The sequence below is a fragment of the Corvus brachyrhynchos genome, unplaced genomic scaffold (assembly GCF_000691975.1).
Source record: "Corvus brachyrhynchos isolate BGI_N302 unplaced genomic scaffold, ASM69197v1 scaffold152, whole genome shotgun sequence".
NCBI lineage: Eukaryota > Metazoa > Chordata > Aves > Passeriformes > Corvidae > Corvus > Corvus brachyrhynchos.
Window position 1 is genome coordinate 2,710,832 of NW_008237447.1, and position 10,556 is coordinate 2,721,387.

Here is a 10,556-nt window from a genome sequence, read left to right on the forward strand (position 1 = left end):
TGTGCACGGTGATGTTTATATTGTCCTTAAAAAGATGAAGGTGGGAAGGGGAAGAGTTAGTTCAATTACTAAAATAGCTATAATTGTCTCTGTGAATGTTTTCAACAATTTCTCATATCTGATGGAATCATTATTGACATTTGCCAGGACTCTGGTGGAGCCTTTCACCTTTTTATCTGCAGAAAATTCTGTCTTCTGTAGCAATTTCTGTCCTCTTCATTCTAGAGCTGTGGGAGCTCTACCCTCACTCTGAGGAGGCAGAAGCCTCATGCCACACAGGCTTTGCTTCCAACCAGTTTTCAGTATGGAGCATTACCATTTCCATTGTCCTGGAGTCATCTCCTGGCACTGACCATGACAACAAGTGAGACATAAATCAAAATGACTCCTGGAACCAAAGACTGATTTTTGTATTGTTTAGCTCTATAGATGCCATTCACAACAAGGGGAATATCTCTGCTGAGGTTAAATATTCTGCAAACAGAGAAGTTACCTGTATAAATACTGCAACAGGCCTAAGGGACATTTTTTTCCTTACACAGTATTAATTTTAAAAGTAATCAAATCTTCTAGGAGTGCAATGCCACATGAAGTGATTTAAAGTGTGTCAGAAGATGAACAGAAAAGTTAACATTACCATTTCATCTTTGTTTCTGTTATGCCCAAACTTCACAGAATACAATAATGCATATAAGAGATCTGGCTGGCTGACGTCTGTCCATCCTGAGGCACAATGGAAGGAATCAAGAATAGAGCAGCTGCCTGAATTCTGAACTGTCTTGTTTTTATAGGCTCTTACATAAGCCTTTTTTTATTCTGTATTTACCAAGTCAAGTGCCTATCTCATTGTTCCATTAGTGCAGTACCTGAATTTGCAGCAAAGCAAGGAAATATGGCAATAAATCTTATTAGATGTTGCTGTGTGTGGAACACAGGCCCAAAGGCTCTCCTGAGCGAGCCACATCCCTCTCGAGCAGATACCAAAGAGAATAAGATTATGTGCAACAAGAGAGAACAACAAACTTTTTTCAAAATGGTGATATCTAAACTGCACAGCACAAATGCCGCTCTTTGGGAAAGCGAGATTTTTCAAGTGATCTGTGCATAGGACCACTGATGGGAAATGTGAGAAGAGGGGAAAAAGTGCTCCTGCTCTCATTCCTGTCTCTCCCTCTACACTCCTGGCAGGAGTCTGAGTGGGCTAAGGCTACAGGGGCTGCTCCACTGTTTTCAGACCCCACAGCTGATGAACTTCAGTGTTAGTCTGACTTGAGTCCAACTCATTTAAAGGATCATTTTTCCCACAGTTCAGTCTCAAGAGAGAAGCTGCAGTGTTTTAAAAGCATGTTTCTTGCCTTGCTGTGGGTGAGGTACCTGCCTCATTTGTCCTTAATAAGTTGCAGCTCTGAGTATTTCTGAGAACACTGGGATTGCCTCCCTGCTGCTTTGCTTTCCTTCATGTACCTGCTGGACCTGTGACGTGCCTTTGAGCAGGCCTGTCTGCTGGCCACGTTGTAACTTATAATTAGGCTGACATTATTTATAACCCATTCAAGAGATACAGGTAGGTTTTCAGGTGTTTCTGTCCACCAGGTGAACATTCATTGGGACTGAAACCTCTTGGGCTTCTCCTGGCTCTCAAGAGGTTCAGCACTGGGCTGGCACGAGCTTCCTCGGCACTGTCAGGAGCGAAGTGTTTCTTGGCATGTGCAGGAGCTGAATGCTGGGCACCTGGAGAACTTTAAAATTGAAATAGGTACCTACTTAGGTTTAAGAGCCTTCTGAGCTGGGCAGCAGCTGAGCAGAAGTTTTTAGTATCACTGTTCGTAATTGCAGCTGACTTCTGCCTGGCTTGGATACCTCAATAACTTTTTGGGATCTGGCCCTAAGGGTTTTATTTTTTTCTAGCTTATGCATTAAATAATAAAGAGCAGGCAATTAAGAAGTCTTGCTTAACTGGCTTAGCCTCTTGAAGAGAGCTACAAATTAGCCTTGTTCCCTGCTCCTGAGGATCATTAGATCATTTGTTACAAGGGCGCAGGGAGCCTCTGCAGTGTTTTGTGGCAGAAGGGCACAGGGCTGCTCTGTGGAGTGCTCTGTGCTGTTGTTTACAAACCAAGAGTGCTACCCTGAGCATCCCAGCTGGATGTTTAGTTTGAAAAGCGATATGTCAGTCGCTATTTAATTAGGACCCTGCAGCCCACCTTTCTCAGATGCTGCAGCTTATTAAAGCGTTCCCTGATTGGGAATATGCAGATGCCATTGGTGGAAGAAATAGCTGCCTTTAGTCAGAGTGAAAGGACTTTGCCACCTCTAGCTTGGAGTTACAGCAGCACACTTGGACCCCAGGGCTTAGGTGTAAGGACAGAGGAGACAAACAGGCTCCTATTCTCCTTCCAAGAAAAATGCTTTAGGAAGGCGTGTTGCTGTGCTCCCTGTCCCGGGAGAGGAAATTCTCCTCCATTGCTGCCTGTGTATCCTTCCCACATGGCTCTTCTCTGCAAGAATTTCAAGAACAGGTGAGCAACCTCTCTTTACTGCTTGCTTTTTGGGCTGGGATTGAGAGCAATAGGAAGCAAATAAGTTTGTGTTTGGTATCTCTGGGAGAGGCCTGCAAAGAATAAGCTGCTTACAGTAAAAGAACGTGCCAGTGTTCAAGGCCAGTTTGGGTGAGGCCTTGAGCAACCTAATCTAGGGGGAGTTTCCCTCCCATGGCAGAGGGGTGGAAAAAGAAGACCTTCAAGGTCCCTTCCAACCCCAGCCATGCTACGATTCTCCAGTGGTGCAGCCTTCTCTAATTTGGAAAGCAATTAGTACTTCTTTAAATTAAGTGAATTGAGGCTGCAAAGAGACTCCCCAGTAAGCTCTACCAAAATTGTGGAGATATTTCTAAAATTGTAATGGACTGTCAAATGCCTGGGTTTAGTCTTTGTGTTGTTAACCACTTCCTGTTTCTCTATTGCAGCAGGCTTAAAAAAACCCCCAAACCCTCAATCTTTCACCAAAAACTGATGGTGTTTATGTGAGCTGTGGTACTGATACACTTGGAGAATTACGTATTTTATTCATACTGAGCTACAGGAGCTATTCCAGAGCTCTTAGCCTGCTTGTTATGTTGGCTCAAATGTACCTTTCCAGAGGTGATAATTCCCTGTCTCACTTAGAAATATGAAAGATGAATTTAGAAGAAAGCACTTAATGTATTTTTCTTTTATACAAGTTTATATTAATGAAGTAAAACACTGAGTACTGTTGCATTGGACCCACCTCCTCCAGAACACTGTTGTCTGTACTTTTAAGACAGAGGCACAGTGTTTCTTCCAGATGTTAGAGATAATGCATGTGTGTAAGAGGTAAGGACTGTTTAACTGGTTGGAAAATTCCATTGTGGAAAAAGATGATGGAGCTTAATATTCAGCTCTCTTACCCCTGATTTTGGGAATATTATGTCTATTCAGTAGTGTGCTTTGGCTTTTGTGCAAGCAAAATTCTCCTTCATTTCCCACCTCCTCTGGCTTTCTGGGAAGGGACAAATCATCACAGTGAGCAATATCTTCCTTTTTAAGCTCATTTTTCTAGTTTCAGGATGCTGGTTTTGCTCACTTAAAGACCTCCTTTTTTTTTTTTTTTTTTTTGTTAAAGCAGTCACATCCTAAGCACAGAGATACCCAGAGAGTGGGAAATAATCATGACAATGAATCTTGCTCCCTACAAGAGGCGAAACAAGTTGCATGACTGAAGCCCATGCCTGAATGACAAAAGTTCTGGCCATGACTTGAGCTGATTAAACCCACAGCTTCTGTATCTCCAGCTCTAAGAGAAATAGTGGTGATAGCTCAGTGTGGTCATTGTGAGAATTAGTGCAATCATATATAAATATTTTACACATTTTACTATGCCACATATTATTTCACTAGGAATTAATTACTTGCTTTCCCACTGTGATGGGAAAGGAACAAAGTCACAGAGAACTGAGAAGAGCTGGCTAAGTGTTATTAATGGCTGCTTTTTATTTACCAAGAGATTGGTAATGCTCTAGAAGTATTTTTTTAGCCATTTCCTTCACCAGACACACAATTTCTTTTGATGAGCAAAGAAAAGCTAATGAAAAGCCTATGATAACGAGATCACAAGAGCAGTATGAAAAGAAACTGGGAAATGCTGGCAGTTTTGATTATTATAATAATCTAGTATAGAAGCAAATTATATTATTACTCTAATACAAACTCTTGGCAAAAGGAGTGAAAAAACTGCACCAGAAAAAAAACCAAACCCAAGCAGTTGTTAAATTTTTAAAGGCATTTATGAAACTGCAGCAAACAACTTTTCACTTCCATTTAACATATATTTATTTAGAGTTGGGAAATGGTATGTAGTATTAAAAACATGGCACTATTCCTTGTAGCAAATGCTTTCTGTCCTCTGAGCCAAAGAAAGGGTTCACACTGCCCTGTTTCTGCAAACCAGAGTGTTCATCAAATGTTCCTATAGTCACAATTCACACCCAATAAAATATAAGGAGTGTTATTAGCTGAAATATTATTGAAACCACTTATGTCAAGCAAAGCGAGAGAAGGAGGAAGTAAAGTGAATGCAGTTCAACTGGCCACAGTACTGCAATTCCTTTGTTTCATGAGAAGTTTCCTGGGAAAGACGGACTTTCAATGTTTGGTGACAAAACTGTTGGAGTGTGATATCGGTCTGAGGGTGAAGCAGGAACGGCAAATCACTCCTGTTCTCCTGTAGATTGCAATGTCTGAACGCAAGACAGGATGTGAGCTGTGCCAGCAGGGATGGTTGTAGGACATTTAGGCATTGTTTGAGCAGAGGGGAGCAAGATTGTAAGACTGTGGGATTTTTTTTCAAACTAATAATTAATCCAAGATCAAAGTGATCATTATATCACTGCATTAGTCTTAGTTTGTACTGGTGTCTCTGTACTGTTAGCCATTTAGACACACATGCATAAAACTGGCAGACACTCTGTATCATATTCTGGCTAAGTCATTCAAAAAGTGTCCATACACATCATTCTGCAGTTATAGGGGCTGTGCCAAAGCCTGGAGGATTTGCTAGGATATTCTGTGAGTGGCTACACTGACAACAGGACTGATGTCAGAGCCAGGTGTCAGTCAGTGCTCATGAACTGGTCACCAGGGCTACAGAACAAGAAAACCAGTTCTCCCAGGCTTTTCACTTGCCAGGAGCTGCTGGGCTTCACCCTCTGTTGCTCCACATTCACCACTTTTGCTGCAGCCTGAGAGCTTCACAGGGGAAGCAGGGAGGGAATCTGTGCTCAATCTGTGGCCAGTTAGGGACCAAAGAAACCCTCGGGGTGACTGGGAACAGCACTGAAGCCGCCCTGCACTGGGTCAGATGCTGCTACTGTTCCAGCTGGAAGTTTGTGGGATCACCCCAATGTGCTTTTTGTTCCTGTGAGGAGAAGGATGGAAGAGAACAGCATTGTCCAGCATATGAGGGCTTCAATATGTTTTCTGCTTCTCCTTTACAGTTACTTCCCAGCTGCTTTGCACTTCCCTCTCAGATGCAACAGGGCCCCAAATTTCAACTGCTGAGATGGAAACATGCTTAATAATAGATTATGAAAAAGACATGGTGAAAAATTCCAGTTTAGATGGAGGATTTCAGTGCCAGATTGTGCCCTGGGATTCCAATGCATATCTTCCATTAAAGCCATTAAAAATGTTTGCATTTCAAGGAAGAATTTGGACTTTTGACACAATTCCCTCTTTTTCTTTGGGAGCCAAACATTTTCTGTGGTAACAGAACATATTATAACAAGAATAAATATAATGCATTCAGGCATTAAAATGAATAACAGTCCTTGATCTATTTGCTGAAGATTACAGGCATGAGATGTGAAAGCTGTTAGTGGTTTGAAGAAAGATATTTGCTGTAATTGGCACTGCAGCTTTGGTTTTATTACAAAATATGAAAGAGATGACCAGAGAGGTGTCCAGATCCTCACATTCTGTGGAGAGACTATGGTGCATCTCATGACCATAGCTTTGGCCAGTGGTTTGCTGCTTTTTGAACCAAGAGGTCTTAAAAATCTCAGGGTAATGTATTTGCCACACATGAGATGCTGCCTCCTATTCCAGTGGGGTCAAAACCTTAGTGGTGAGGGTGTATGGCTGCAAGTCTAAGGAAAATGTTAAGCCTGTTTCCTGTACTCACAAGGCACTGTATGAATTAAAATTGCATTGTGTGAATGGAACACTTTGCTTTAAACACTCAACCCTTCAATTTCTGTATTGCTTCAAATTGGAGAAATATAAATATGTACAGAGAGAAGCATTGTCCTCCAGAATGGAGGTAACTCTCATCCTTCTCTCCTCCTCAGGTGTTTGGGGCAGGCTGTTTCCATTCCTTTCCTTCAGAAATGAAAGCAAGTGCCTGCCTGCTTCCAGCTTGTGCTTCCTCCCCAGGGAATGGGGAAAGACAGAGCTCAGCCCAGGAGTGTTTGAGCTCTCTGTTGCCTTCTGCTCTTCTGGGATTTGCAGTGGATCAGCTGGAAGTGTAGATCCCAGTGGTGATGGCATTATAGCTTTACAGGAACGTGCCTAGCACTCCCTGAGTCTTGAGGTCAAGATAAACTTCCCAGCTGGGATACTCAGTACAATGTAGTTTGGTGGGAAATCTTTAGACATTTTTGTGGTGGCAGATTTCACCAGAAACTTAACTTGCTTTGCAGAGTGCTTTTTTCAAGATTGATTGTTCCCCACAAAAATAAGCTATTTCATCAAAGTTGACTTCTTGAAAAAAAAAAACCAAAACACTGTCCATCTCGTCAGAGAATTCCCAGCAAGCTGTGAACAAATATTGTTTTTAGCCTTCCTATTCCTTTATACATAAGGCATAGGTAATGCCTGGTGTGTATTTCCTTGGGATGCCATGTGTATCTTCCAATTTGGTCTCCTTTAGGAAAAACCAACGTGTTACAGTTTTTGGCTGTCGAATGGGCCATAACAGCAAAGCCAAGGGGCTTTGCCTGTAAGCACCAGCCACAGCTAGCTAGAGTGTGGTTTCCAGTGATTTAAATATTTATAGAATGCCAGCAGAGGGTGAAACCAGGAGGAATGGGGATACAGCAGTGGAGTGGTTGTTTTGGTGGCTGTAATCTCTGGGGGAATGCTCACTGTACACAGAGCTGTCTCCTCAAAGAAAGATTTGGGAATAATTGTATGGCAGTGAGAAGGGAGGGGAAAGACCCTTACTTCTTGCTAATATTGTTCAAAACGTTTGAGATGCTTGCAGCTGTTTCCAGAACTTATTTAGGCCTCTAGATAAGTCTTCTGATCTGTGGAAGCGGTGAGCACCTCTAAATCCAACAGTAAAGCTCATCTCAAAGCAGACAAGTAAATGAATGCTTGAAGAGCCTGTGCAGATTGCTTTACCACGTTGCTATGCTCTTCTTCTCTCCTCCAGATCTCCAGTGTACCAGACAAGCCATTTTCCCTTGATGTTACAACCCACACAGCTGCTGTACCAAGTCATGTTTGGTGGTGGTATTTACTTAGTGCTCTCTGAGGATCTTCTGGTCTTTATTCCTTTTGATTACTCTTAGCATCACTGAAGTTCAGCTGGTCCAAGAATCCAAGAAACCCTGATGGATTTAAGAAGCTAGAACATACAGCAAAGATGAATTAACTTTATTTAAAACAGAACCAGCCAGTTCTTTTCCTCACTAAAGAAACAGACTGTGGCAGACAGCCAGGATGTTTCTCTTCTGTAAAGATCTCGCACCAGCCCTACCTTAGCTGGTTCCCCTCCTCTCCTTTTGTCAGTGTGATGCATCTGCATTAGCAAGCTGTGCTTTTCATTCCAAAGTGATGAAAGGGGAAAACAATAAATTACAATGCCTTTTAAGAAGTCTCCAAATCTTATCAGATCTCACATTTCATCCTTGCTGCTCTTTTATGTCATTCTTTTACTATTACTCTAATTGCCACTCAAAATTTATTTTGCTGCTGTTGTGCACCCAGCACTTGCAGCTACTGTTGAGAAATAGTATGGAGGCAGAAAGCAGAGATCCTCTCTCTCCCTTTTTGTAAATTCCTATTGCTTGTGAAATTCCCAAACTCACAACCTCCCAAGTTTCTGAGAAGAGTGGCCCTCTACGTACTCTGAGGTATTGTTACACTGTTAAAAATGGAAATTTGATGCTGCTTCTTGTGGGGTGGAGGGGAAGGAATTGAGAAAGGTGGGGGTTTCACCCCAGCTGTCTCATGATAGTTGAATGCTGGGAGTAGAAAACAGTATAACAAATACCTGAAAATGCAGCCACCTACCACTCTTTTATATAAAAAATTTGAGATTACGAGCCAAACTCACTGTTGACATAAGCAGATGCAAATCTAATGAAGTCACTGCAGTTACTTCTACTTATGCCAGAGGTGAATTTGTCCCTATTTTTGGAACATGCTGGTTTTGTGCTACAGCATTGGCACACTGTATCATGTCAAAATCCTTTTGAGCAATGGCAGTGTGCCACTGCCTGAGTAACATGATGCATCATGTCAAACATCTGCCTGATAATGGTCCTGATCTGCTTTTTGACATGATGCATCATGCCACTGTACCATGCCCGAAGGCTTCTGATAGGAATTCTGTCGGGATCTGGTAACAAGAAACGTGTGCTAGTATTGGAGAATTTTGGCATTTTGTGGAAAACAGTGATCTCTGTGTTAGTGCATTTATAAATCTCTTGCAAATGCCTCATGTACTTGGGTGAAAAATGATCACTAATGTACTCCCACTTCAATGTGTCACATTAACATAATAAACGATAAATCATTTTCTATTTCGGTCTGTTCTGCTTTAAGGACCGATACTGGATTTTCTCCTAGAAATGATCAATCGGCATTGAAAGAATTTGTTTCTATTTGTGACTTTACAGGCTTGTTTTCTTACTGTTATTAAGCGTAGGAGGCTTTTCTTTTGGGTTTTTCAGATGTCGTTTTTTATAAACCAACACCAGGCCTTGTTGTCATTGCATCTGAAAGCGTTTCACCTCAGAGAGAACGGCGCTAAACAACACCTCCCCTAAACCAGGAAACATGTTTCACAATCCTCTGCGGCAAGCGGCACAAGCTTCCCGGGGAGGATCTGCGAGGGTGGATAGCAGCCAGTCGTCCAGAGGCGAGGAGGCCGGGAGCCAGGAGACAGGGCGGCCAGAGGAATGCCTGGAGGCAGCCTGGCCATGTGCTTGCGGTGAAACCCTCCAGGTCAGGAGCAGGCTCGTGGCCAGGAACAGCGAACTTCAGAAGGTGGTGCTTGGTGTTGCCAGCCTGCGGCCTCCGGCTCCTGTAAGCGCCGCTGGCGGGGTGGTGTCCTGCCTTAGGCTTGCTGCAGTAGGTAATGAGGGGAAAGAGGTTTCTCAAATTAATAGGGCCCAGATCGAGCAGAGATTTGTAGATAGCAATCAGCACTTGGATTTTCTGTTTTGACAAAGAAACCGGTCAGGAGCCCACGCATTTGGTATATGCAAGTGCGTTGTACCCTTGCAGAAGCTTCGGAGTGACTGCAAAGGTGAGTGCTTCAGCTGGAAATCCACATGGACACAGATATCCAAAATACAACAGGAACAGGTTATCAGAGTGCTACTTAAAAAGTATATAGCTACCTTAAAATCTGTATGCACAAAACAAAAAAAAGAAACTAAAGATGTCTGCAGGAAATTGGATCTTTGTTCAAAGTACTGGATTGAATGTTTTGGACAAACGCTTTCTACAAACACGGAATCCTACTGGGGTCAGACAGAGCTATTTTAACCTTGTGTATTCATCTAACTGTTCTGGCCAAGGAGATGTGTGTGTGTGATTGTGTGTGTATATATATACAAAGAGAGGGAGAGAGTATAAATTTAGAATTTTTGATTGAAGGCTTCAATTCCTGGCTGCTATTAAATGTAGGTAAACTTCAAAACAAATTTTGTGAAAAAAAAACCCAAAAAAACAAAACCAAAAAAACTTCAAATAATTCACTTTAGACCTGATGAGAAGAATAAAAGAGCAAACACGTGTAAGTCCTTCCCAGGCTTATAAGCTGGGATAATGCTAACAAGGCATAGTCTTTTCCATGTGAGGAATGGTATCGAAAGCTTCCAAGCGTGGCACTGCAGTAGGGCAGCTCGCTGGCAGAAGTGTGGACACAGAGGAAGACCAGGAATATATCTGAGTACAAATAAAGTCATTACAACCACATCCTAGTTTTCCATATATTTTTTCAAGTAGAGAAGTGCACTTAATTTTTTTTTTTTTTTAAAAACATTTTGGACCAAATGTGGGGAGGGAAGAGACATTCCGGGCCAGTTCAACCTGCATCCAACGTGCATCCATCCTCCTATGGAACACGTAGGTTCCTCCTTCCTCCCAGATGAATTTCCAGGATAAATCCCTGGGGAGCTGATACAGGTGACACCTATCCAGGGAGCCCTCGCTGCTTAGGCTGGGCTGAGCCCCTCACGGACCGCAAAGCGGCACCGGGGCGCTTCCCGCTCGCAGCCGGGAGCGAGGGGGGCCCCGCTCCGAGAG